Here is a 6,198-nt window from a genome sequence, read left to right as displayed (position 1 = left end):
GGCTATATAAACTATTTTATGTATGTTGTAAGTTAAGGTTAATAATTAAAGAGTCTAACAATTATTTTTCTAAGTACAAAAACACCCACAGTCGAATATAAAACACTTGCAACAGACGACAGCCACTTGAATGCAACAACCAATAACAGCCAAGTGAATAACAACCAAAGTAATCTACTCTTTCATAATAACAAATGATATGGCTCTTATGTAAAGGTCAGGAATCACAAGGATTTTCAGGTCAGTCTTAGTATTACAATGGCTTTATGTTTACATTTACCCTGCTTATTGCTTATTTGCACACCCAGCCAACACACACCTACCCACATACATCATGCAGTCGGAGCGTATTCTTGAGCAGCCATAGTGCTGTTTCAGCATCTGCTGATTGGAGTTTTAAAGGTTCATGTAATTCCAGCCACCATATTCAACAACTTGCCAAGCTCATGTGCCAAACCAGCATACTTCACAACTATATATACATTACAGCCTTTCTGTAGCTTTCACAGCCATTCAACCTAGTCAACTTTCTATATTAAGAGATGCTAAAAGATACTGACAAGAGTAATGCAAGGAGTGGTTGAAGACAGAAGAGGAAACATCTTTCACTCCTGTAGCCCTTCTGAAATTGGTCCTTGTAGTTTCATAGCAGTTTTGGTAGCTTTTTAAAGGCCAGTTTTTAAAAGATCTTCTTTGACACGGCTATAAAGGCAGAAGCAGTGGTGTGCCATAGATCAGACTGCCTCGCTATTGTTGCTCGGGCAGGTCAGATACCCCGAAACTGAGGCCATGCATGTTGATGAGCATGGGCAGATGTCCACAAATATCTGAGCGCAGTGCATGGTGTTTGCATCAAAAAGAGTTGTCCACACTGATGAAGGTCCTTGGGGACTTCCTTATTTTCTCTGCTCCAAATTCTTACAGAGCGTCAGGCACTCATATCATTAACCCTAATATCAGAACAGGCAGGGTAAAAGAATGCATGCAGATGTCTCCATAGTCACAAGTTCATGGCCCTTATGTACTGCAGACATCGCTTTGCATTTAACCAAATGTAGACCCCAAAAATAATTTCTCAGCAGGTTCTGTTGCTGAATTCTATGTAACAAGCTCAACAATCCATTCTTTTTTCAGTTTATATGTTTAATTTGATTGGACACTGGATAACTAAATTAAGAAATCATAAACTGGAAAGATACTCTACATAGTCTACTCTACAACACTACACTTCAATAAAGACATTTTGTTTTGCTGCTTTTTTATTTTCTTGTTGTTGTCATAGTATGTGTTAGATTTCCTTAGTTGGCGCTGTCTAACTCAGCAAGGTCCTTGGTTTTGATTTCCATAGAAACCGTGTAGCAGTACTTTAAGAATTTGAGACATACATTTAAAAAAGGGGAAGGTGTGGAAAAGGAAAAAATAAATATATGAAAAGCACGTTCCATGACTTCACACCACCATTTTAAAAGTGAGTTTAACTTCTGCACTCCTGTGTTTTACACCTGTCCTCAAAGACATATAAGCTGAGTGACTATTACCATTCCAGTGCATAGTACTATGCATTGACTTGGAGGAAGCAGTAATGCTATTGTTCTGACATAATTGCACTTGTATAGTTTACCAGTGCTTTTTCATTACTTGGTGGTCTAAGTTCTCTACTAGCGACACCTAATGCAAAAGTGCTGCTATTGTTTCCAGACTTTTTATTGTCTAGCCACATTCTTTCTGGTGGTTCTTGTTTCAATCAAGGATTAGTTTAGTTTAGCGTATATAGTTATTCTATGATCAGTTCAGGAGACCTAAAACAAGCCTATTTTATTCAGTACTATATCATATTAAAAGCATACATGATGAGCTGCAAACATGCATTTCACAAATTGTGTTAAATACTTGACTTTTCTATTATGGAAGGTTCACTGTATTTTATTTTCTGTTTATAGTTGTGCCGAAAGGAAGCACATTTTTAATTTATCAATGGCTAATTAAGAATTTGAAACAAAACTTTCTTTAATCACAGTACCCTTTAACTAATTCAGTGCTTAGAAAACAATAGTTTCATCACAAAACAGCACCCAAAATTAGTTTAAATATTCCACAGTATGAAACACACAAAAAGTATTTGCATCCTACAGTTTGAATGTAAGTTCACTAAAATGTCTGATTCACTTTTTTACTTCTGAGAGTAAAGCATTCTATATCTGATGTTGGTTTTAGTTGCCTAAAAAACTATAGAAAGAAAAATCCCGGTCCAGTGCCTCAATTCACTACTCCACCCCCCCACCCCCCAAAACCCAACTCCACCCGTACCTTTCAGATGCAAAATAAGCAGACATATGGAGAGGAGGTCTTTCCCCAGCCCTCCTAAAGATTCAGATTGTATGACAAATCACGTCCACCACCATCCTCCCAACCCAGCACAGAATCTCCAGACAACAGCTTCATTAGACTGAAAGAGGGAGTTTTTGCAGCTTTGCAGAGTCAAGCTCAGACCTCTTCCCCTTCTCAATTACTCCATTGTTGGCTCCAGCTTCAAGTTATTGCACTCCAAACCATATGGCTTATTTGCACACCTACAAGTGATGCCATCATCCAACTTTGTGTCTTAGTTCTTGAATTAGACACCACATCATATCAAAATGACAAGTGAGAAACTATATAGACACATTATTGAAAAATATGCCTGTGTGTTCACTGTCAACTGAAAGAAAGAGAAGAAATAAACTGTTTCAATGTACCATGGTATTATGATATGCGAATATTAAAGTCACAATGTTTGTTTTGTGATTTTTTAATTTCTTTATTATTATTATTATTTGTTTCTGTTGATACACATTTTCCTCAATATATTTTGAATTCCTGAAGAATACAAAGGCACCTCCTTAAATCAGCAGGCGCTAATTAATCATGTTTGGCTGTGGTACTGGTTCCACATTCTGGTTTCAAAAATAATAGTTGAAACAAAGCAAAGAGAACTTTTATGGGCTACTCACTGCTGGTTCTTACATGTAAACTCATTCAGCATTATTGCACAAAATGTTATCTGGTCTCCCGTTTGTTAGCTGGTCTCTAGTCTCCAGAGTCACTGAGTGTAAAAAAGTATAAAATGAAGAGATGCTCATAAATAGCCCAGTACACAGGCTACAGACACGAATTAAAAAGGAGATCTGAAACAGGAAGTAAAGAGCATGCCTTTGGATACACATCTACAGTTCACAAGGCTGCTGAAAGGCAACCATAATGCATGAGCTAGTCTTGCAAGGTCAGGTGTGTGTAGTTATCATTAATCAGGAGACCACTGTGCATTTGTTCCCTTTTAACGATGGTATAGCATATGCAAAGCTTCTTCACATTTTGCCAAGTAGTTGCCCTGGTTACTCTGAATGATAAAGTCTTTAGAGACACAGGTCTCATTGTGAGTACTAATGTAGGGTAAACTAGAGGTAAATTATGCACTTGCACAAATACACAAAGACAAGTGAATGCCTTGCTGTAGGGTTTGTATTTAAACCTTGGCACCTGATTGATAGTGCAAGGTTCACGAACTGGTACATTTTGTGTCCAGTTCACAATACAGACCTAAAATTTGCATTTAGATAGCCCATAATGAGATTCCAAAACATTATAATAATAGCACCTGTTCAGAAGTTCTGTAAATGCAAAATGAGTTATTGAAGGTGAAACTCTGAAAAACCCCCTTTACTTTATGAATCTGAGAATAAGTACAGAACATCTGCAAAATGAACCTATGATGAACAACTTGATATGTGTAGTAGTGTTTACAACTATGCAAGAAATGTTTATAATCATGTGTTATAGCAACCTAAATGCAACTTTACCAATCCATTGCAAATGAATCATCATTGTAATATTTTTACATTTCAAAAGCAATTAGAATAACGTTTTAGGATCAAATCTCATGGACTTGTAACAGTTGAATTATAACAAACATTGTTACAAAAGCCTTGTTTACGATTTTTCGTTTTAATGCATTTGCAAAGACGGGGTCCTTTTCTGATGTGGGGAGTGGTATCTCTGCACAATTGAGGCACTGGAGTAAGGAATTAATTATCATTCAAAAGTAATGGCCCTATTCTACCCTGCTTGAGTTTTGAACAAGGAGAAAGGGTCTACTGGCTCCGGTCCTGCCGCAACGCCAGGGGAAGGGATTATTCCGGGGATTACCATGTGAAAACTTCTATCAGACTTTCTGACTCAAAGATCTTTTGCGAACAGTAATCGCGTTAATACCCGGGGATTAATGCTGGACCAAATGCAAAATTGAATTTTAATTCGAATTGCATACATAGATATGAAATAAATTGAGCAGCATTCTTAGAGTGAATAAAGGGCCTGCCCCACACACGGGCAATGACAGGCTTCAACAAAAACCTTAAGCGTTGGGCTGACTCCAGCAACACATTTTCGACTAAGGATTTTCAGTAATGCGATTTTTACTCCTGACATGCAAATTCATATCCTACCCCTAAAAGGTTTTGATACTTTGCTATACTTTTATGTTTGTTATTTTTGCTCAGTTAGGTTAGTAATTATGAGATCTCAAAATAGTCTTTTGTGTTAGGAATTACCGTAGCTATATTTTGCGTGTATCATGAGTTGTGTTCAAGATTGTCTTGGAGGATCAGCTCAGACCGTCTTTGAATAATGCGGTTGTTTCATTTTCTCACGTGTTTCTGCTATTGAAATGCAATAAGATCCCGTGCACTTGTGCCTAATCCTGTCAAAGTTTCCTTGGCAACCCCTCTCGACTGGGGGGGGGGGGGGGGGGGGGGGGCTTCCACCCTCGCAGCCCCCTTCTCTGTAGAAGCTTTTCCATCCATCACTTTTGAAATAAGTCATATTGTAAAACGGTTACTTTTTATCACTGTATTTGAGCAATAAGCCCATGTTTAGGCAGAATACTAATGCACTAAACCAAAATGGGCATTCAGGCTGTTTCTTGTCTTTGATGTTATTGCTGACAGGTTGGTGTTGTAATAATAAAATCGATCTCTTCCCCAGCATCCTCTTTGGGATTCTGAAGAGCGACCGGCGGGACTTTAAAACGGCATTTGCTATAAAACGTTACTGCACTGTTAGTGCAGTAGTTTAAAGAGTAACCTAAAAGAAAGATAGAGCTGTTCGTTTGCTAGAAATGTGAAGCTCGTTTAAGTTAGATTAAGGAAGAAAAACTCATCCGTTTATTCAAGATGTAGCTATCCCACGTGCTGTCCTACATCTTCGCGTTTTAAACCACTATCTAACTCGTGGTTCACTTCACGCCAGCGAAAGCACAAACGTGCTTCAGAACGAGGGTGTTTTTGTTCACGCTGGGACTATTTGAATAAGAATAATGCCATTGGAGTGTTGCAGGCCGAGAAAAATGAGTGACAAAAGCGCAGAGGCGCAGAATTTGGACGGGGGACAAGGCGTATAGAGCTGAAAAGAAGAGACGGGAGAAGCGCACAATGGAACAATTCACCTTATAATCGCTTTGATATATTATACATGCCTGAAGACTCTAAACATTGTGTAATTATTTATAAATGACTGTCTCCCTATCTTCATAATACCGCAAGGAGAAAGGCACTGCAGGTCTCTCCTCAAACTATTTCTAAATAGTGCCCCTTCTATTTTTTTCTAAAGGGGTGCGAGATTCTGGCAATTGAATAAATTGAATAATTAATGGTCAATTGTATGGCTGTCTCATAAAGATGTCTTTAAATAAACCTTACGAAATTGTGCATAGCGGGGCAGTATGATTTAACGATGTCTTTCATCTGTTGAAATTTGAATGGGGAGTTTTGTTAAATGCAATGCTTGTGCAGTTTTAGCATGACGTTATTACGAAGTATATTGCCATATATATTTTTAATATCTTAGATGCAAACTACAAGACGAATAGGCTATACGTATGCATGATACCACAAAATGCCAAGTTTTCAAGATTTTTAAATATTTGAATTAAATATTTATTGAAAAGGTTATTAAATTATTTTTGCATATCTTATTTATGTTTAGAAAAATATACAAGCATTATTAAAAATCTTAGGCAGAATGCAATTCAATTCAGAAACCATAATACTACTCGAAAACTTCGGTACACAGCTTTTAATAGGCTTAGTGAACACTATAAAAAATTATATTCAGTACATTTCCGTGCTTATCAAACAGTTTTCAGACGAATTTATGAATTAGCTA

Source organism: Electrophorus electricus, chromosome 16 (assembly GCF_041902795.1).
Source record: "Electrophorus electricus isolate QZ-2024a chromosome 16, ASM4190279v1, whole genome shotgun sequence".
Lineage (NCBI taxonomy): Eukaryota > Metazoa > Chordata > Actinopteri > Gymnotiformes > Gymnotidae > Electrophorus > Electrophorus electricus.
This window is presented reverse-complemented; position numbering follows the sequence as displayed.